The sequence below is a fragment of the Macrobrachium rosenbergii genome, chromosome 14 (genome assembly GCF_040412425.1).
Source record: "Macrobrachium rosenbergii isolate ZJJX-2024 chromosome 14, ASM4041242v1, whole genome shotgun sequence".
Classification (NCBI taxonomy): Eukaryota; Metazoa; Arthropoda; class Malacostraca; order Decapoda; family Palaemonidae; genus Macrobrachium; species Macrobrachium rosenbergii.
In genome coordinates, this window is record NC_089754.1 from 32004884 (window position 1) to 32027383 (window position 22500).

At 34.8% G+C, this 22500-nt stretch overlaps 1 protein-coding gene across 1 annotated transcript in view; it reads left to right on the forward strand.

The window, feature by feature from the left end:
• The window catches only part of LOC136845522 (transmembrane protease serine 9-like), a 657893-nt gene that overhangs the window by 391752 nt on the left and 243641 nt on the right, over positions 1–22500 (forward strand). Inside the window, exon 6 of the mRNA XM_067115701.1 lies at positions 6909–6947. The gene's annotated coding sequence lies outside the window, so the exon portion shown is untranslated. The remainder of the gene's footprint in view (positions 1–6908; positions 6948–22500) is intronic.

Below are 22500 nucleotides of genomic sequence, written 5' to 3' on the forward strand. Positions count from 1 at the left end.
TCCCAGCCTAGCGAGCGAGAGCGGAGCACTGTTAACAGAATCCCCCATCCCGGTCAGATGATTTTCGGATCCTGACCGGTAAAACGACCGGTATACAAAAACTGGCAGGATGGCGGTAGGCAGGTGCAGTAAGCGTGCAGTCAAGGACGTTTCTCCTGGGAGTCCTTCCAGGCGATGTAGGATATCAGCCGAGCAGGGACTGATACCGAAGGAGGGGGAGGAACATATCCTACTAATTTCTCCTTTGGTTGTTTTTGGGGAGTTAGTTCGTGGCTTGGAGTTTGGCGTCGCTTGATCGATAATTTTGTTTTCAGTTTTTTTGTTTTGTTTTTTTTATTTGCTTTTTTGCTGGGTTTAAAATTTCTGTAGGGTTTCTAGAAGCGATTTTGCCGATATTGCGAGTTTTGTTGGAAGTAGTGTCATAATTATATCACAAACAGACACACACATACACATATACAAATTTATATATATATATATATATATATATATATATATATATATATATATATATATATATATATATATATATATGTGTGTGTGTGTGTGTGTGTGGTTGTACGTATGTGTATTTATATATATAATGTGTTTGTGTTTTAATGGGAGGAGGCGTGTTTGTGTAAGTAAAAAGTAAAATAAAGCCTGTATAACCATATCGCCAACAGTTATAAGGAAAGTCCAACCTACAAGTAATATATGTTACATCACAAATGTTACATTTGAATGTAACATATAGTATGCAATTATTTATGTATGTATAAGCCTGTCTGTCTTTCCGAATATAAATCATTTTGGTTAGTTACATTTATGAAACCCATCTTATGAAGAAATGTGGCATATATAAAACTGTATAAAATAAAGTACGGCCCCTTCAATATTTAGCTCAATTTTATGCCATTCTTTTGAAAAATTTTAAATAGTCAATATCTGTTCTTATTTATGCACGCAACTCTTTCTTGCAGACGCATAATTTACATACGTTGTGTGCATATACGCACATACACTCATGATTTAACTGCTCGTACTTGGTGTTCGTTTCTTGCTCATTATAAAACAAGTTTTATACCATTAACCCAATTTATTAGTGCTTGACAGGGAGGTTATATAGCCTTATCACACTGGTGCTTGTCATCGTTAATATTTCTTGAGAGATTTTCAATCCTTTAAAAGCAAAATTTTCAGTCATTCAGCCCAGTTATATTGAAGGTTATAAAATTATATCTCTTCTTATAAAAACATTTATTGTTTATTTGTATTTATGCATATATTTTCAATCTTCTTTTTTCTTCTTACAAATAGATTTATTGTTTATTTATATCCATGCATATTTTTTTTTTTGTTTCTCTGATATGCCTTTTAACATTTTTTTTTGTCTTTGATATGCCTTTTAATGTTATTTTTTTAATCATACGTTAATTTTCGTATGTACGTATAATCATGCGTTATTATAAATATTATAAATAATGTACAATTTCTCTTAATTGCTCAATTGTTTTCTGAATCTGGTTTGCAGAGTTTATCTTGACAAACCATTATTTTGACACACGCAAAACGAAAAGTGGAAGCTACTCGGAAAAGTACATGTAATTTATTATTTAATCTCGCTTCTTATTGACAGACTTAACCAAACCTGTTCCTCGGTCCTTATGAACTTGCTAAGATTCACTTATTACCAGATTGCTTGTTTCAACGTTAAATTAAACTCTTGAAAGCAATTTTATTCAATCCTTCAGTCAATGTTTTCTTTCATTAATTTAAGATTAAATTAATAACAAATCAATCAACGCTTTCAGTGTTTAATCACAGATTAGAAAAACATTAAATTATTGTTGAGATAATTAATCGGTTGTTTTATGATTATCTCAAAATTCTCGTTTTTTTTTTTTTCTTTGTCAGAGTAAGTTGGCCCTATGCCAGCAAAGGAATTTCATTGTGTTTCTTCAAAATGCATATTGTGGATGATTTTATGTTGTCTTCTTCAACTATTTACGATTTCGTAACCAATATTTTAGCACTTCTTCTGATAAGGTTGATTTCTTTATAAAGATGCATGGGATTTTCGGCCGTGACGCTTTCCAAAGTGAACCCAAGAATCACTTCCACTTTCCAGATTCCATTTCGCTGCAACAGCAAAAGTCTGTCCATCCATTCCACCACTGATAGCTATCGATTGGACTTTTGTCAACCGGTTTGACTGGCGAATATCATCCGTGATGAGCTAATGGCTATGAATAATGATTGGTGATGAGACTCAGATTGTACTGTGCTAGTTTTATTACCTTTCAAAAAATGAACAAAAATAAGACAAGGAAAACAGGATGTTGAAGGAATTAAAATTAACGTTTTTAGTTTTTGTTTATTCCATTTTTTATTTATTTTCGCTTTTTGCATAATTATGCTTTATTTTGGCTGTTAAATTAATAATCATCTTATTTATATTCTGTCTTCGTAGCTACGGGTATAATATATTTAAACGATAGTGAATAACTGCATCTGGTAGAAGATTTTTTCACTAATGTACAATAATCTTAAATTGGGCAGTTGCGCTCAAAGTTTAAATTTCTGAATGACAATAAAATTTGTTTTCTCTCTCTCTCTCCAAGTTATGATTGACCTTAGGAAATGAGATATTACATCACTTTTATTACATATATTTTTGTTGTGTCAAACAATAAAAATTTCTGTTGTCTTGCTTTTTCAATAAGTGTCATTATAGTCGTTGCTGATATCAGTTTTACCTGACACAACATTAAATGTGTCCCTCCACATCTTAATTTCCTACTGTAAAATATACTTTGGGAACTTAATACTTTATCAAGTACATTTACAACTTATTTTTTATACTTATAAAAAAAAAGTTGACAATTGAAAACTCAGAGGCGAATTGTTTAAACGTAAACCAATTATTATGACTACGAATATCTACGTAAATATAAATTGTTTAAGAAAGATTAATTTAAATTTACAAATATCTATGCAAATAAAGAATTTAGATATTGACTTTAAAAATTTACGATCTTGTAGGAAAAGATTTTTACCAGTGCATATGAATCAATTTAAATCAGTTTTTGTAAAGGTGAAGGAGTAAGTAATTCTTTGGGTTCAGTTCAAAACCCTCCCTCCAAAACAGACATAAAATATAACCCCCCCAAAAATTAGACGAAAATCTTTAGCGAAAACGTAAGAATAAAGAAAAACCAGCTCAGCAGAACATACATCGCCAATCGATACGTAGTTCTGTAAGCTAATGAATATGCAAGAAACAGTCGTTTGATGGTTTAGCCCATGAATAAATTGAAAAAGCCCATAAAAGAAGCAAGTAAATGTTATGGCACTTTCAACAGCTCTGATAACTTACTTAGGAGACTCTTAACACGCTCGAGACAGGTAACACAGGCCACTGGGAGTGAACGATTCGAAGAAACTTGAATTCGTCCAAAAACAAAAAATTACAAAATAAAAAAGAAATAGGTTTTACCCTGAGGTCAAATTCTATACACGGCAAGAACAGGTTATCAAACGTCTGTCAAATGCGACGAGGAGGTATACCGACGGGCTTAGGGCTTTTAGACTTCTCACAGATTATTGGGATTTTTTTTTTTTTTTTTTTTTTACAGGCTGGACGATTGATTGATAGATGTGATATTGGGTCCGCTACTGTAGCCAGATGCTGTGCAATGGATTTTTTTTATTTGTAAACAGGCTTTTTTGTGTATGGCATTCTTTGATATCCGATAATTAGAATATCAGTTCCAAAATGGAAATGAAAAAAAGACTTAAAATAAAAAATAGGAAAACTATGGGCTCTATCTCGTGAAGGAACAGAACAGGAAGAAGGGGTAAGAAGATAATAATTTAGTGTTCCTTAAAGAAAAAAAGAGAGAGGAAAAAACAGTAAATGTGTAAATACCTAAATTCTGAAATAGATAATGATGAACACTGGATAATAACAAAACTTTGCTTGTTGTTCTCCTTCCAGTAACAACAACAACAATAATAATAATAATAATAATAATAATTATTATTATTATTATTATTATTATTATTATTATCATTATTATTAATTATTATTATTATTATTATTGCTGTTGTTGTAAGGAAATCATAACATTATAATAACAATGATAATGATAAATCGGAATAGTAATATGAGAACATAAGCATATAATAAATAATAATAATAATAATAATAATAATAATAATAATAAGAACATTGCATTTACCTGCAAAACCGAAAGAAGCAAATATAAGCCGAATGTCTACACCTATTGCAAGTCTCGACAGAATTCCAGTTAGCTACCGAAACAGGAACGTGGCAGGCGGTCGCCTTTGCAAATATCTTTTCGCCCTGCAAATATCTCTGTCGGACTTTTTGCAACGTCGCACGGGCTTTTAGCAATGCCATAGCACATGCCCTCGGGCTGAGCCGTTTATTGCCGTTAATCAGAGCCCATACAGAGACAGAGAGAGAGAGAGAGAGAGACTCAGTGTGAAGGTCTCTCTCTCCCTCCTAGATTTGCCTGCAGCCTCAAATCTCATCTTATGTTGCAGTTATGTAATTGACCAATTTAAAGTGCTATGTGGCGATAGCATCTCTATGCACTTTTCTTTTTAAAGTGTTAGTTGGGGGAGGGAGGAAGAAGGACTGGGTTATGAAGAGAGAAAAGATTGATAAAGTTGATGATAATTATTCGTTGGGTAATGAACTAGTTAAACGTGTCTTAATTGCGATGTGGTTTTTTGTGAAGTCAGGTTTGTTTTGGTGGTTTTAAAATACTTATAAGAGGCTTTATGAATTTATGTCGTTATTATGGGCATGTATATATACATATATGTATGTATGTATGTATGTATGTATATATATATGGCATGTGTATATACATGTATGTGTGCATATATATATATATATATATATATATATGCACATATATACATACATACATTTTATATATATATGTATAATTATGTATGTATAATTATATATATATATATAAATATATATTTATGTATAATATATATATATATTTATATATAATATATATATATATATATATATATATATATATATATATCAATTAGAATTGGAGCTGCAGCTCTAGGTTATCTCACCAGGGGAAGCATAGGGAAAGGTATTAAATCATTCGTACATTTAATTTTGCCAACGTTTCACGATTCATAATCGCATCCTCAAGGATAATAAAGATACAAACGAACTTAAAAGTCAAGCACTGCATAATCCATTAAAATTACGCAATATTTAATCAAATTTAATGAACCGACAAATAGAAAGCTTGAAAATAAAATGAAAAATAAAAACAGGAAATTATTTAAAATTAAAATATACAAAATATTTAAGATTCTAAAAACAGTAAAAAATATTTAAAACATTTAAAACACTAAAAAATTTATTATATTTGTACCTTATCCTACAAAGGACCCGGGCAGTGACTCAAAGAGTTTTTAAAAACAAACAGCGCACCTTAGGCAATAAACAACCTTAATGAGAAATTAATTTTTATTTCCCAGTATCTTAAAAATAACTGCTTTCCAGACAAACTATTGTTTAAAATGCTGGGAGGAAAATGTAAATGCTAAAGTTCATGGAGGTACCATCAGTTTCGACAGCACCAAAATTGAAAATGTTTGCCAGCTTCCCTTTTTTACATGATGACCTTTTCAGGAAAAAGTTCCTGACAATAATTCAAAAAGAAGCCCCGGCCCTAAACCTTAAAATAGTTCAAAAATCCATTAACGATCGGATCCCTGTTCAGAATGAAAGACCGCCTTAGTCCTCTTTAAAATCTAATGTTATTTATAAATATACGTGCCCGAGATGTGATCACGGGACTTATGTGGGTTGTACGAAGAGGCTACTGCAAGGTGAGAATAGATTCCCACAGGGGCGTAAGTTTTAGAACGGGCAGTAGATTATCAACACCCGATCAGTCAAATATTAGGAACCATTCTAGGTTGCAAAGCATACATTGAAGATAAGGACTTTGCAATTATAGGTAATCATAATGAAAACGACCTAACAATCTGAGTCCCTTATGATAAAAAAGATAGTTCCGTCTTTAAATATGCAATCCTCCTCTGTACAGTTGTTTATTGCCTAAGGTGCGCTGTTTGTTTTTACGAAACTCTTTCAGTCTTTGCGAGGATAAGGTACAGAATAGCCATAAATTTTTAGTGTTTTAAATGTTTTAAATATTTTTACTGTTTTTAGAATTTTATAGATATTTTGTACATATTTTTAATGTTTAGTATAATTTCCTGTTTTGGGTTGTTCTTTTCAAGCAATACATGCTGGTGTTCATTAAATTTGATTAAATATTGCGTAATTTTAATGGATTATGCAGTGTTGGTTTTAAGTTCGTTTGTATCTTTATTATAGCCTTGAGGAAACGATTATGAATCGTGAAACGTTGGCAAAATAAATGTGACCTGAATGACGATTTTATGCTTCCCTGGTGAGATATGCTGGGGATATATATATATATATATATATATATATATCAATTATAATTAGTCGGTATTATTTCGAGGTGAACGAAGTGATTTAAATAACATTCGTTAGTTTTGTTTGTGAATAAGGTTTGATTTAATGCTATTAGAACTTCAGTTCCATCGAAATTCATAAGTCATGCACAGAACGGTCCTAACCGTTATATGGTAATTACGACCGACAAATAAAAGAAGCAAAACGAAAAATAAAAATTTTTAAATTTATAAGAGAATATTATTATTTTGCTCCAAAATATGAGAGCTCTTCGATTTAATTGAAAGAAATTATTATAGTTTTGCCAAGAATACAAAAGACCCCCCTCAATTTAATCACTAAGATTTTTTAATATCATGAAATAACCTCAGATAATAAGTGTACTCAATCAGTTTCATTTTTATTTCAGCCACGTTCATCTGCCGAGAATGTCCAAAAGGCTTGGGAGGTAAGTCCATGTAAAGTCTGTATTGTATATACCCAGTAATTCTTCTTTTGAAGGTACTTTTTTTCCCAATATCGAAAATTCCCAGTACATCAAGCATTCAACGACTTGTGAATGCATCATGCATTTAAATCCTTCAGTTCTTTTACAGAGATTTCGCTTCATGCAAATTATAATAATCTACATGATGCTGTTGACTACACACATCGCCATAGATGGCGTTCGTTGCTGCAACGCCTCGTCTATTAATCAATCAGTCAACTCTGAGTTGATTATTAGAGGTAGTACTGGGAGTCACTCTGACCGGCCCCTCCACCCCTACACCCCCTGGCGAGATGAAATCTAACAAATGGCCCCCTTTCCAAAAATGAATTACCGGGTCGACGCGTTTTATAATCCTTCTGCCTTCTAATAAATTGCATCAAAGTGGGAGCTCGTCCAGCAATAGACGGGGAAAAAGAGAAGGTGACAATTGCACCAATTAATGAATGTTGGAAGCGTCGTCCATCTTGGTCTTCCACCAAAACCACTCACTCGGTCCTTGAGTGATTAAAAAGTCTGTGACGTGAATGGTGATTTTTTGCACCCCCGGACGTGCTGGGGATGCATAATGGTGATATAATGGCCTCCGTTTATAGTGAAGATCATAGGTGATGGTGATTTTTGCGTTATTTTTTTCCGGGGCGGTTGGTTGGGGATTTTCGACGTGATCAGATATTACATAGATGTGGACTTTTTGGGTGGTCTTGGGCCGCATGCGCACTTTGGATATTGAATTGAGGAATAATTACCGTAACATTCATGAACTAATAATATATAGTTTAAATGAGGTCCTGTTATCAATTGTATTGATACACAGAACAATTGTGTAAGTGATAGAGTTTAATATATATCTACTGTATATATACACATGTACATATATATATACATATATGTATATGTACACACTGTATGTAACAATTCTTGATTTCTGCATAACTAACTTCTGGATATGCAGTCCGTTTACCATTAAAAATAAAAATGAAGAGTTGTACTTGTAATTTTGGCTACGCATTTGATTGCGAGGCTCTCTCTCTCTCTCTCTCTCTCTCTCTCTCTCTCTCTCTCTCTCTCTCTCTCTCTCTCTCTCTCTCTCTCTCATCATATGACTTTTATTAATCAAACATTGATTGCATTAGCATTGTTGGCTGACCATGCATTTTTATTATCATTTTAGCATCCCTACGTTCTCCGTCTTTTCTCAACGCTTCATTCTCCATCCTTTCGTTTCTTGAACGTCATCCCAATTCTTCGAAACGACACAGAAAAAATTTTTTTTTTAAATCTTACCGAATATTTGCTTTGATCATCTCATGCCGGGCAAAGCTCCAAGTCTTAAAGTAGCTCACCTGATTCGGATCCTGTGTCTTGATTACTCATTGTCTTACCTGTTTACACCTTGCTTTTTCTCCTCGTTCTCGCCTGATGAAATCGTTTAGCCAAGTCATCTCGGTGTACTCTTGTGGAACACAAAAAGAAAAGAAAATAGATAAATAAATAAATAAGAAAAAGCTCACTACATTTTTGAAAAGCATAAGGAATTTTATCAAATCAATTTGAAATTCAAATCAGTTTGAAATTGAATCAGTTTGAAATTGGGAATGTAAGTAACATGTGTTTGGATGACTTAAGTAAATGGAAAATGCTCAGGAAACCAAAATACTTTTTAGTGTAGTTCTTCAGCAAAACTCGGTAATTCTTGCCTTCTATTGCCCAAAGCGATGTTACCTGGCCGGTTTTAATAGAGAATCTGGGTAGAACTAGGATTCTCTCGCATTCGTATATTTCTGTTCAACCGACTTCGATACGTCCATTACACGTTACGTACGAGTTTGTGGTCTTCACGGTCCAGTGGTCCCGACGGTTCTGCCCAAAAGGTTAGATGGCTGGGTGGGGGAAATTTCTGCATCACCTTCGATTAAACTTAGTTTTTTTGGGAGGCCGAGTAGATGATGCAGACGATTACTGGCGCTAATTTCTTTGTCGGGTTGATTTATCGTAACTTCGGGATGGGAATAATAAATCGTTGGCATTTTTATCATGTAATAATGTCAGAAATGATAAAAGAGAAAAAATAACCTTTTATTCCTAACTTCGGGATGGAAATTATAAATGGTTTGTATTTTTATCATGCAACAGTGTCACAAATTATAAAATAAAAGAAAAAATCGCATCTTTTATTTATGGTCAAAATAACAATTGCCATTAATCGTGTGTACAAATACCCCAATAATCTCGTAATAATTCAGTTAAGGGATTCGGCACGTTTTAACACCTGTAATCGTTTGCGTCAGAGACGGAGGAATTTTATAAGTTTTATATTCGGTTTTTATAACTAATATTTATGTAGATGTTCCTGGAATAGAAAATGAAGAGTGAATGGAAGGAATGGCGAATATTTCTAAGATAATGCAATAGTGATTGCGAATTGTAGAGAGAAGCTGCAGAAATTGCTGAAAGGTTTTCAGACTTTGCAAGTGGAGAGTAGTGAGAGTGAGTGAGAGCAGGAAAATAGTTAAATTATCCCCTATATACATACATATACATTATATATATATATATATATACTGTATATATATATATATATATATATATATATATATATATATATATATATATATATATATATATATATATATATATATATATATATATATATATATATATATATATATATACATATATATGTATATACATATATATATATATAAATATATATATTTATATATATATACATTATATATATATATATATATATATATATATATATATATATATATATATATATATATATATAGTATATATATATTAGTATATATATATATATAAATATATATAATAGTATATATACGATATATATATCTATATATATATATATAATTATATATATTTATATACTGTATATATATATATATCTAATATATTGTATATATATATATACATACATATATATATATACTAGCTGACCAACCTGGCGCATCCAGAGGAAACTGAATGACAGTCTACGTGTAGGGAGAAGGAACAGGGATAGGGGAGGGGTTTGTGTTGATGGTCCTACTGAATCTACTTTTTTCATGGGAACGTTCACACTTCGAACAGTCGTGTGTGAACTGACAGGCATTACTGTGGTGACTGTCCCTTTTATCCAGATATTACTGTACTGTCTGTCCCATTTATCCAGGTATTACTGTGAGGACTCTCCCTTTTAGCCAGAAATGACTGTGGTAACTGTCCCTTTTATCCAGTTATTACTGTTCTGTCTGTCCCTTTTATCCATTTATTACTGTGCTGTCTGTCCATTTTATCCAGATATTAGTATGGTGACTGTCCCTTTTATTCATTTATTACTGCACTGTCTGTCCCTTTATCAAGATATTACTGTGATGACTCTCCCTTTTGTCCAGAAATTACTATGGTAACTGTCCCTTTTATCCAGATATTACTGTTCTCTCTGTCCCTTTTATCCATTTATTACTGTGCTGTCTGTCCCTTTTATCCAGATAGTAGTGTGATGACTGTCCCTTTTATCCAGAAATTACGGTGGTGACTGTCCTTTTATCCAGGTATTACTATTTTGTCAGTCCCTTTTATCCAGATATTACTATTCTGTCTACCCCTTTTATCCAGGTATTGCTGTGATGGGTACCCTGTTATCCATGTATTACTGTACTGTCTGACATCTTTAAACAGGTATTACTGTGCTGGCTGTCACCTTTAACCAGGTATCACTGTACTGTCTGTCCCTTTTATCCATGTGTTACTGTGGTGACTCCCTTTTATCCAGATATTACTATGCCGTATTTCCCCTTTAACCAGTTATTACTGTTCTGTCTGTCCCCATTAACCAGGCATTACAGTACTGTCTACCCCTTTTATCCACATATTACTGTTCCGTCTGTCCTTTTATTTATCCTTGAAACATAATTACTGTCACCTTTAACCACATATTACCTGGTGACTGTCCCTTTTATCCAGGTATTACTGTTCCGTCTGTCCCTTTTATCCAGGTATCACTGTACTTCTGTCCCTTGTATCCAGTATTACTGTGCTGACTGTCCATTTTATCCAAGTATTACTATGGTGACTGTCTGTTTTATCCAGGTATTACTTTAGTGGCTGTCCTTTTTATCGGGATATTACTGTGGTGACTGTCCCTTTTATCCAGTTATTACTGTGCTGACTGTCTCTTTTATCCAGGTATTACTGTGCTGTCTGTCACTAGGTATTACTGTGATGTCTGTCCTTTTTATCCAGGTATTACCGTGGTGACTGTCCCTTCTATCCAGATATTACTGTGCTGACTGCACCTCTAACCAGGTATTACTTTGCTGCCTGACCCTTTCACCCAGGAATTACTCAAGTGACTGTCCCTTTTATCCAGGTATTACTGCGCTGTGTGTCCCCTTTAACCAGGTATTGCTGTGATGTCTGTCCCTTTTATCCAAGTATTACTGTGGTGACTGTCCCTTTTATCCGGGTATTACTATGCTGTCTGTCCCTTTTATCCAGGTATTACTGTGGTGACTGAAAAGCATTTTCAATTATATGTTTCTGTGGTCTTGAGTACATGAGATGAGGTATGATAAACCGCAGGGTTTATTTACCACATAAGTTGCAAAGGGAAGGGGAATGGGGGTTACGGGTTTGAAACCTACCATATTATCTAATTTGGTTCAAATGATGGCCATGTGCCAAATTTTGTCTAGATCGGTCAAGCGGTTCGGATTTTTATAGCACACAAAGTTGCAAATATACATACAAACATTCGCTTTTATATATATAAGATATATATGTACATATATATGTGTGTGTGTACTTAACCTCTTCAATAACTGAATTACTTAACCTCTTCAATAACTGAATCAATACATGGCAGTTATGAGCCGCAAATTTTATCTACCCTTTTAATTTTACAGTTATTAATAAAAAAATGGTTAATCCCGTATGCTATGTCCCTTCGCTGTTTTCATAAATCATTTCCGAAAAGAAGAAGAAGAAGAAGAAGAAGAAGAAGAAGAAGAAGAAAGAAGAAGAAGAAAAGAAGAAACAAAATCCTGTTGAAAGAACGAGGCAAAATTCTCTCAGACGCTTCGCCTTATAAATTACCAGACACCTCGCCTTATAAATAAGAGTATCAGTGATAAGCACAGGAATATGATGCGCTCTTATTTTCAAAACGTTCCCTCTGAACGAAAACGTTTGGAGCCTGAACGAAAATTCTAGAAATGAACCCAGAGCAACATAGCAACAGCGATCACAGTCAATGCAATCACGTAAGTCTTGTAGTGGTGTTCTAAAGGACTAAACAGATGTTTCAGTGTTAGCATTTGCTATTTGTTTTGTTTTTTTTCACTTTATTGTTTACTGTCACTTCATCGTAACTGATATTGATTATATATCTATGAAGATCTTGTTGATTTACATTTTTTTTTTTTTTTTTGCTTAATTGGTCAACAAAACGAAAAGAAAGAAAAGAAACAGGAGAATGTAAAGGGAAAATATTACATGAAAAAGATATAAATCATAGGAATAACGATGCTTCTTTACATATGATGCAGTAACAGCGGAATTTCGTTTTTTAAGAATAACATCAAAATTGTTTTTCTCTAATTATTTGTGTCTGCATGTTCACAAATTATTTAAAAATTTATTTTCTGAAAACGGACCTGAGGCTATTATCATCGTCCTGAGATAGAGACTCTAGTAAATCTCAGTGATACCATCAAAACTTCAGCTACCTGTGTGTCTTGGGCAAGTGCCTTCGTTCTCTATAACCCTCCAATTTGGTGCATGGAAAATATGGCTCGAAACTGATAGTTAAGACCTTGTCAAACAGGATGAAACCGTTCAATATACATTCCTCGGGTACGCGTTTTTCAGGTTTTATTTTCAATTAACCTCAGTACTAAGAGGACGATCGTCGACTTTTTATACGTGATGAGAGGTCATCCTGAGTACTTTTATCACGATTAAGTGTGGCCAGGAGAGAGCTTATATTAATTTCCTGGCATGGTTCGGGCTTTAAATTATATTCTACGAGGTGTTATCTGGACAAGACCAATATCGAAGATTACTCAAGAACTCGAGATTACCTCCTTTCTCTCTCTCTCTCTCTCTCTCTCTCTCTCTCTCTCTCTCTCTCTCTCTCTCTCTCTCTCTCTCTCTCTCTGGGTTCCATGATATAAACAGTAAAGCAATCGTAATAAATACGAAGAAACCGGGAATTAGAACCCTGGGCGAGGGCAGGACGATCTGGAAGTCAGTGTTTTGTGAATGTTCAAAGCTAGGGAGAGGTTAATTATTATTATTATTATTATTATTATTATTATTATTATTATTATTATTATTATTATTATTATTATTATTATTACCGCTTCTCAAATTGGGCAAATATTCGTTTGTAAGAAAAAGAATGAAAAGGCCATTAACTAGCAAAGCCATTTTCCTCAGATTATAAATTCCGATATGTGAAGAAAGAGAAAGCAAAAAATAAGCTCAAATAAATAATCGAAAATATAAATATACACATGAATAAGCACCTGTGAAATTCAGAATAAAATGGCCTTCATTAAATAATTCTTCGTCGGCATCAGTAACACTTCAGGGAAGACAGTTCGACAGTTCAGTTCCAGTTTTGCAGAGATATGAACTCTTAGGGGACAGTCATTCAAATGAACATCTGCTATGAACTGTCAAGGGACAGTCACTCACACAGTTTTAATGATGCTCATAAGATTCATATACAATAAATTGCTTTGAATATTCGTGATGCCATCTCTACTTATTGGTATTCCATAGGCCAGCGGTATTCAGATAGTACCGCTTATTATCCCAACAATAGTAGTCAGTCTTAATCTGACCAGGCTGCTTGACCTCTCCTTTAAGGAAGAAGAAGTTGGATGTTGAATGCAAATGAGATGCCTTAAGAAATAAAAGCCTCTGCAATGAATAACTGTTTGCGTTGCATTATGTTTAGAGAGAAAGGTTGAGAGAGTGATAAACGCAGACATGTAACATGTGTTAAAAAGGTAAGCGCAGGTGAATAGATGGTTTGATCATGTAGAGAGAATGGAGAATATGACATCTCTAGACGATAAAACAGAATTTGACTAGACAAGAAAGGTCCTCTCCGTAAAGAAGGCAGTGTATAGTGATGAAGGCAGACAGACAGACGTACAGAACTGAAGCAACTAAGAGGCTGATGGTGGGTGATGAAGAATTTTCCTTCATTTTTATTTGATATTCTAAACATGCTACCAACTCGCCAGTTGATGAAATGCCCATTTGATATTCACCATGACCTTCGGCCATCAAATAGTGAAGAGAATAGCAACGCCTCGTTGACGAGCAGCGATCAATCGTCAGTTTCTTCAAGGAGCAGCATCCCACTGGGAAACAGTGCGTCACTATCAGTCACCATCAATCACCATACCCGTAAGTTCACTCGCTGGACAGACTGTGGTGTGTTTCTTGGAAGATTGCAAGAAGGAGTATTTTAATATTTATTTCTTATCAAACTTACAGCCTCATTGTGGCGTATGGATGTTTACGTCAGATTGCTGATTCTGTTGCAAATAGATGGCTTAGTTGCTGTATTGTGATTCAGTAAATTTGTGTCCCGTTTTATTTGTAATTTCGTATGTGTGTGAGTGTCAGTTTATATACTGTACAATTTAACCTTGATAATTTCTTTTCTTTATTTTTTGAGTTTATAATTAAATCTTTTCATACCAAAAATTGAAAAAGAAGCCACAGATCCTATACAGCTCGATCACTCTTTTTGTACTTTAATTATCAAATAGAGCCAAATTTAATTCACAGCGGGACTTTTGAAGTCTCAAAATGATAACTAGTTTTTAGCAACGTTCTTCCCAAAACAGTTACCTAAATGGATGTATTATAAATTGAATTATGCAATAGATTAAATCATGCAATAGATGACTGCTGTTTCTTCAAAACGAAAAGGCAGCAGGTTTTTCCAACCCTTCTATGAGGAATAGAAGAAACAGAAGTAATGATGATGAATAAATTGATATTTTCTTTGTGTTACTGGAATAATTTCACCTTTCCATTCACGTGAAATACATTCGACAAACATTGTATCATTTGCATGTTAATGGAGAAAATAAATAAAGAATTATTGCCGTTTGAATTTCAACGCAAACTGAACCCAAAGTTTATCAGATGGTTTTCCTAAGAACCTGCATAATTTACTACGGACAGAGCAACACAGTTACGCAGCTTTCAATGACCTTCGATAAAGGCCTGAGGTCATTTGGTGTTTATTGGCAATGCTAGTATTAATGAGTAGACCTCATTAACTTTTTTTTAACTGGAGAAAAGGAGAAAGAAAGACGAAGGAATAGATAGAGGAATAAAATGGGTGAAAAAGCGAGAGAATGGTGTAAAAAATATAGTTTCATGTGTAAGTAGATTTGTAGACATGTAGATTATTATTATATATTTACGAGACTTATTCCAACTACGACTTCAGCACGTTTGTTCCTGTTTCATTGTTTTAATATCATATGAAAATGAAGAACAATTTATACAGTGAACATTTTATTTTAAATCTTAAATGACAGGACTTCTTTTTCATCATAGTTCTTTTTTTCTGTCTTTATTTATGACGCGTATATGAACACACATATGAATATATAAATATGTATATATTTATATGTGTGTATATACATACATAATTATCTATATATACTTATATCCATTTGTACATGCATATATATATATATATATATATATGTGTGTGTGTGTGTGTGTGTGTATCCATAATTACTGTATCTCTATATACTATGTATATTCATGTATACAAACATAATACACATATGCATACATACATATATACATAATGTTCTTTTACCCCTTATCAACCATATGTAAATTCCTTCAATTTACCCAGCTGCATGAGCCACCTTTCCTCATTCTTACAATTGGATTTACATTCTTTAACCTCGGTCGGTGCATCTCCCTTATAAGCTGAAACTCGGAAGGTCTCCCTGCCTACCTAAGACTCTCTACAAACCAGTATTTTCGGGCTTTATACTTCTCAGTGCTCTGCAATTTCCGATAATCCTCTTCACCTCTTAATTCCCGTTGGCATTTGAATTCTGTGCTTGGGTATGGGGCACCTATCTTCTGACAAAACAAAAGAGAAAATAAATAAACAAGTAAACCCGCTGAGTTGGGCGAACCACTTTTTGTATTCTCTCTCTCTCTCCTCTCTCTCTCTGTACATATATGTATATTTATATAATATATATATATATATATATATATATATATATATATATATATATACACACAGTATATTCATATAAATATGTATCTATATAAATATATATATATATATATATATATATATATATATCATCCTTTTATTTTATTTTTTGCTTTTGAAATGCTGTTGACAGTTCACTGCCAGGCTTTGCTGCAGAACAAGAACAATGAAAATTTAACTGATATAATAATAATAATAATAGAAATTGCAGTCAAATGCATCTCTCGTACAGCAAATCTAAATAATTACAGAATTAACGAATAACTGGATCAGGAAGAAACCTTGTTAAATAAACTGAGGTTTACGAGGAAGTCAGTTTTACTTCCACCTAAAAACTGCACTTGGACATGACGGACGAAAGTTACAGACAGAAACGTTTATTTCGTACCTTTTGGCCACAGAATGTAATTAAGAACCTCTCCTAGGACAGGCAACGGTCTCAGAGACCAGTTAAGATTGAGGGGGTACATGCAAACAAAAACGTTTACTGGTACGTGGCCCACAAAATGAACCCGTGTACCCGAAGTCATTAAATTGTTCGGGCCGGTGGTCTTGCTACGAGAGAGAACGAGGCTGTGAACAGAAAAACATTGTCCAACTTCGCTTGTAGTGACTTTAGTGAACAAGACGTACACTGATTGCATTTACACTTGCTCTCCGGCCCTTGGGTCTTATTACGACTTATTATAGCTTGCACCAGACCTGTAAGGTAATTGCAAGTTTCATTAACGCTTGGAATTATCCTTCGGAGTTATCCGTAGCCATTTCAATTAACAGGGGTTGGGTGGGTACAAACTCTTATGGCAGTGTCCTCGGCAGATTTTAGAGTCAAGAGGACTTCTTTCATTAAAGCTTGGTATTGTACAAGGCTGTGGAGTTATCATCAGCTATCCTCAATTAACTGGCAGAGTTCTAGGCAGATTTTACAATCAGTAGGACTTTTAAACGCCTAGTGGTCATTCCTGAAACTATAATAAGCTAGGATACCAAGCCGGACAACCTGTTTGCCTTCGTTGAAGTGAAAAGCGAAACCAGATTTTCACTCTTAATACACTTTCTTGAAGTTGGGCTTAGTATCAAAGAGGATTTCTCATCTTTGAAGATCAAATGACAGATATAAGCTTTTACCTGGAGGGCACATGACAGAATCTCGCGTCAGGCTTTGGCTAGCCAAACTGACCCGGCTCTTACCTCCTCTCGCCTATTCTCAGGTTGCCTTGTAACACCCTTCAGAATACCTCTTCACCCGTTTTTCTTGCGGAAATCAGCACACTTCTGCTTGCACGCGTCTGTCTGTGTTTCTTTCCGTCTACTGTTAGGATCTGGAACTTTTATCTTGTTTCCTTTTTTTCTCTGATTCTTATAACCTTCCATCTTTCTGTATTACTCCACTGGCTATCGGGCCTTGTTGTAACCCATTGCCTCTTGTAACAAACAGCTGAAATTTGCTGGAAGTTACTTCCCTTATCCGGATCTAAACCAGCATAAATATAAACACTCGCTGAACCGGCATGAGCATAAATACTCGCTAAAACGTCATAAGTATAAGCACTCCCTCTGTGCTTGAGTAAACATGCTGTTCAAACCTGCCACGAAAGCTTCTGCACTTGGGCCGGTCTCCCAAATTCGGAGCACCGGGTGAATTGATGCCCTAATCAGATAATGCCCCACCTACCTTATACGCCATAATAGCAGGCCATTTATCCCACTCCCGACATATTGTAGCTAATGCTATATCTAGAACCCCCTGACGGGTTGACTAGTGAGTGGAAAGACGGAGTAGATCAAAATGCTCCCCAATGATAGGCTTATGGTTTGGTGCCTCGTTACGTCAGCCGCGACCAAACAATTTGAAAGTCATTATCTTCGGTCGACGTGGGAATTATCGGGTTAGGAAATCAATTTCCTCGGAGTCGAGATTGATATTAGAATGGCATGTAGAATTCAGGGCAAAGGCCGAGCTCTGGGGCCTATGATGAGGCCATCCAGCGTGGAAAGGGAAATTAAGAGTAAAATGGTGTAAAGGTGTAACAAGAGGAAAACTTCGCAGTTGTATTTTTAAAAAATTGTTAAGAAAAAAAAGTTAAGTATACTTTAGTTTAACCAGACCACTGATCTCCTAGAGAGGGCTGGCCCGAAGGATTAGATTTATTTTACATTGCTAAGAACCAATTGGTTACCTGGCAACGTGACCTACAGCTTATTGTGGAATCCGAACCATATTATAGCGAGAAAAGAATTTCTATCACCAGAAATAAATTCCTCTAATTCTTCATTGGCTGGCCGGAGACTCGAACTCGGGCCTAGCAGAGTGCTAGCCGATAACTACCGATTCGTCCAACGAGGAACTACAATTGTTAAGAGAGGGTGGGAAGTAAGATGGAAGAAAAAGAATGCGAACGGATGTACAGCAAAAGGAATGAAAGGAGTTGCAGCTGCAAAGACCCTTAAGTAATGCCTACAGTGCACCACGTGACGTGCACTGACGGCGCTACCCCCTACGGAGAGAGCAGCATTAGAGCATGGTGGCTTAAGAAGTATTTACAAGAGAAGTACGAAACATTTCTTTTTAACAGGGACATGTTGAAGAGGAATACGAGATAACTTTTTCAAGAGGCAATGAATAAGAAATTATTAATAGATGCTTATTTTTAATTTTGCCGTAAAAATGGTATAAGGGAATTTAGGATACGAGAAGTTCTTCGTTGGACTGGTCGGTACCGTACTCGGCTAGCACTCTGCAGGGCCCGCGTTCGAATCTCCGGCCGGCCAATGAAGAATTAGAGGAATTTATTTCTGGTGATAGAAATTCATTTCTCGCCACGTAAAATAAGTCTAATCCTTCGGGCCAGCCCTAGGAGAGCTGTTAATCAGCTCAGTGGTCTGGTTAAACTAAGGTATACTTAACTTAACTTAGGATACGAGATGATTATGATTTTTTTTTCTTAAAACGTCTAAAAGGATACAATTAATCCTGGATGTATAATATTAATCATGTGTAATCTTGTACAGTCATATAATATTTATCATGTATATTATTAACCTTATATTATATTAATACAAATCTAAAATATTAACAATGTATAATATTAATCAGGCGTGTGAAAATTTATATTATTTATTTCTCAGTCTATTCGTTAACGAAGGTGACTAGGATATTGCGTAAGATTATATACTTGAACATACTGTTTGAACAAGTAGTTAAGATACTCCTAGACAGTTCAAGTCCCAATAATCTTTTCCAAGAATATCACCGCTGTTACGCGAAGCCTGAATCAAGACAAAAAGAAGCGGACTTAAGAAAAAAAAAGTAGGAAAGATTTATAACTCCATAGAAAAGGATTAAGGGAAGATGGCATCGTACGGTTCCATACAAATCGGGGCTCCCGACGAACAGATTCGTATGCGGGGCTTCGCAATTACGAAGCCGAAAAGCGCTTCGGTAAGGGACGGATTGAATCCTTGATGAATGTAACCATAGACTTCCCCTTAACGAATATGAAATTAACTTTCGTTTATCGGGGTAAATGAGATGCTTAGTTTTCTGTTAAACGCGGATCATGAATCCTTTTTCTTTTGTGTTTTCGTTAACCGCGGGCAAAATGCGAGACCAGGAAATTTTAGCAAAAGGAAAGTTTCTTAGATAAAAAATAGTAATGCTTGGAAGACAGAGCAGTGGATGTATGTGTAGAGGGTGGATGAATGAAATGCAGAATAATGTAGAAGAATCCCATGTTCTAGAAGCCATTAGAATAAATTGAAATATCATTTAAAAAACTCAAAGATATCTGAACCACATATCTATTTATCGATTGTATATTATACATAACGCTGCCCTTGGTCTTGCCACGTTGAATTTCAGAAGAGAGAGAGAGAGAGAGAGAGAGAGAGAGAGAAATGGAGGCAAATATTCTCTGAATGAAAGATAAATTTTCTACACAGCCAGACTATTACTCACTACTACGTTCGACTGCTTCGGGACCTGGCAGGAGCATCGGCTCAGGAACAAGAAGAAGAAGAAGAAGAACAGAAGCAGAAGCCTCAGAAGAAAAAACAGGTTTTAGAAACATACCAGCGTTATCTAGAGATGGTCGATAGGCGCCGAACTGCAAGATGACAGACTATGGAGTGGCTATGCATATTGCGAGTTACCTGACGAGAAGGAGGCTACTCTTCGGACAGTATCTAGGCTACGGAATCAGATTCTCTCTCTCTCTCTCTCTCTGGGGTCTGTTGGTCAAAGGTATGAATTAGGTTCCTGTTTTGGGTTGTTAAACAGAGTGGAGTTTGGAAATTCATCCTGAAATGCTAAGAATCTAAATCAACCCTAGATGCTCGCTGGAAATTTAAGTCAATTCCTCCGATATATATATATATATATATATATATATATATATATATATATATATATATATATATATATATATATATATATATATATATATATATATATATGTAGAATCTACTGGTCACTTTTACCAGACACATATGTAAAGAGGGCATTGTGGCTATTAGAATTACACACATATATATATATATATATATATATATATATATATATATATATATATATATATATATATATATATATATATATATATATATATATATATATATATATATATATAAATATATATACATATATATAAATATATGTATATGTATATATAATATATATACATTATATATATACATATATAGATAAGAATTTTATGTAGGCCAAGGAAAGGCTGAAAAAATTATCAGTACAATTTTCACGGTGAGGTGAACTTCAGCATATCAGTAGAGATCAGTCATGGTTCACTTGTGTTATTTTATTTGTTGCCCTCCAGCTCATAATGTGAAGAGGCAAAGAAGAATAATTGATATGGGTATCTTTATTATAAACACATTTGATTCATCAAGTAATGTCTGGTATGGTATGGTTATATATATATATATATATATATATATATATATATATATATATATATATATATATATATATATATATATATATGTGTGTGTGTGTGTGTGTGTGTGTGTGTATGTATGTATGTATGTATATATACAGAGAGAGAGAAAGAGAGATGTCAATAATAAATAACAAAGTCGTTTCTCTTATATTATCTAAATAGCATGCTTAATAATGTAATGATTTATTGTTTTCGCTGATGAACCTTCAGTAGATTTCTAAACGTCTTTTTATAAACTTCATAACTCCTTGTTACGTTTCAAATAAATTTTATGAAATTACGTATTTATGTGAAGTGTTTTTTCCTGGTACAGCTCTCAGTTTTAGACCACTATTCCTTATCCTTCTTATCCTTCTGCTTTACAGCTCAGAGTCCTGTTTGTCCTGTTTTATGCCAGTGGGCATTTGTGCACGAAATGATCTCGATCGATGCTTGAATTCAGCGAGGCATCCCTTCCGGGCATCACAACGCACCCTCCTGCAATGCTTTTACGTTTTTAATTTTTTTTTCCCTTATTCTAAAAGCATGTGGCTTCGCTCCCCATAAAAGCACAAATGACCACGATTCAACAGAATACCAAAGACAGGTTTATTATGCAATGAAGGATACCCCTCAGGGCTGGCTCTCTCTCTCTCTCTCTCTCTCTCATACACACACCCCTCTCTCTCTCTCTCTCTCTCTCTCATACACACACCCTCTCTCTCTCTCTCTCTCTCTCTCTCTCTCTCTCTCTCTCTTACCTGAAGGGAGCTAATGTTATATATATCCCTTGTTAAGTAACCCATTGACTTCGAAGTTTCTTCACTGCCCCGGAGGACGACCAGCAGGTTGTAACCACCTTCCTCCTCCGCCTCTTCATCGGCCGCTGATTGGTCGGCGAGCCTCGGCGCACCTGCCCTGGGATTGGTGGGTTCCTTGCGGCTGCGCGTGGCGTCAAGGTCAACCTGAAGCAGCAGACGACGACGTCTGTTGTGATTCTTCAAAAAGATCGCTTGGACGCAGGCAGGCAGCCAAGCAGGCACCCCCTACCTACCTAGGTCCCCCCACCCCACCCAGCAACTGACCCCCTACCATATGACCACTTCTTTTTTTATTTTTTATTTTTTACTTTTTTTTTTGGTAGCATACCCACACGAGTTAACCCTTCTGCTTGGAAGCATCCGTCTGCTTTTGTTTGTGCTTGGTGTTACGATGGTGTCTGATATTGTTGGTGTCTTGTTGTGTCTCCTAATTCATTCTGAGTTAAGACCTTCCTTTCCTTTTATTTAAG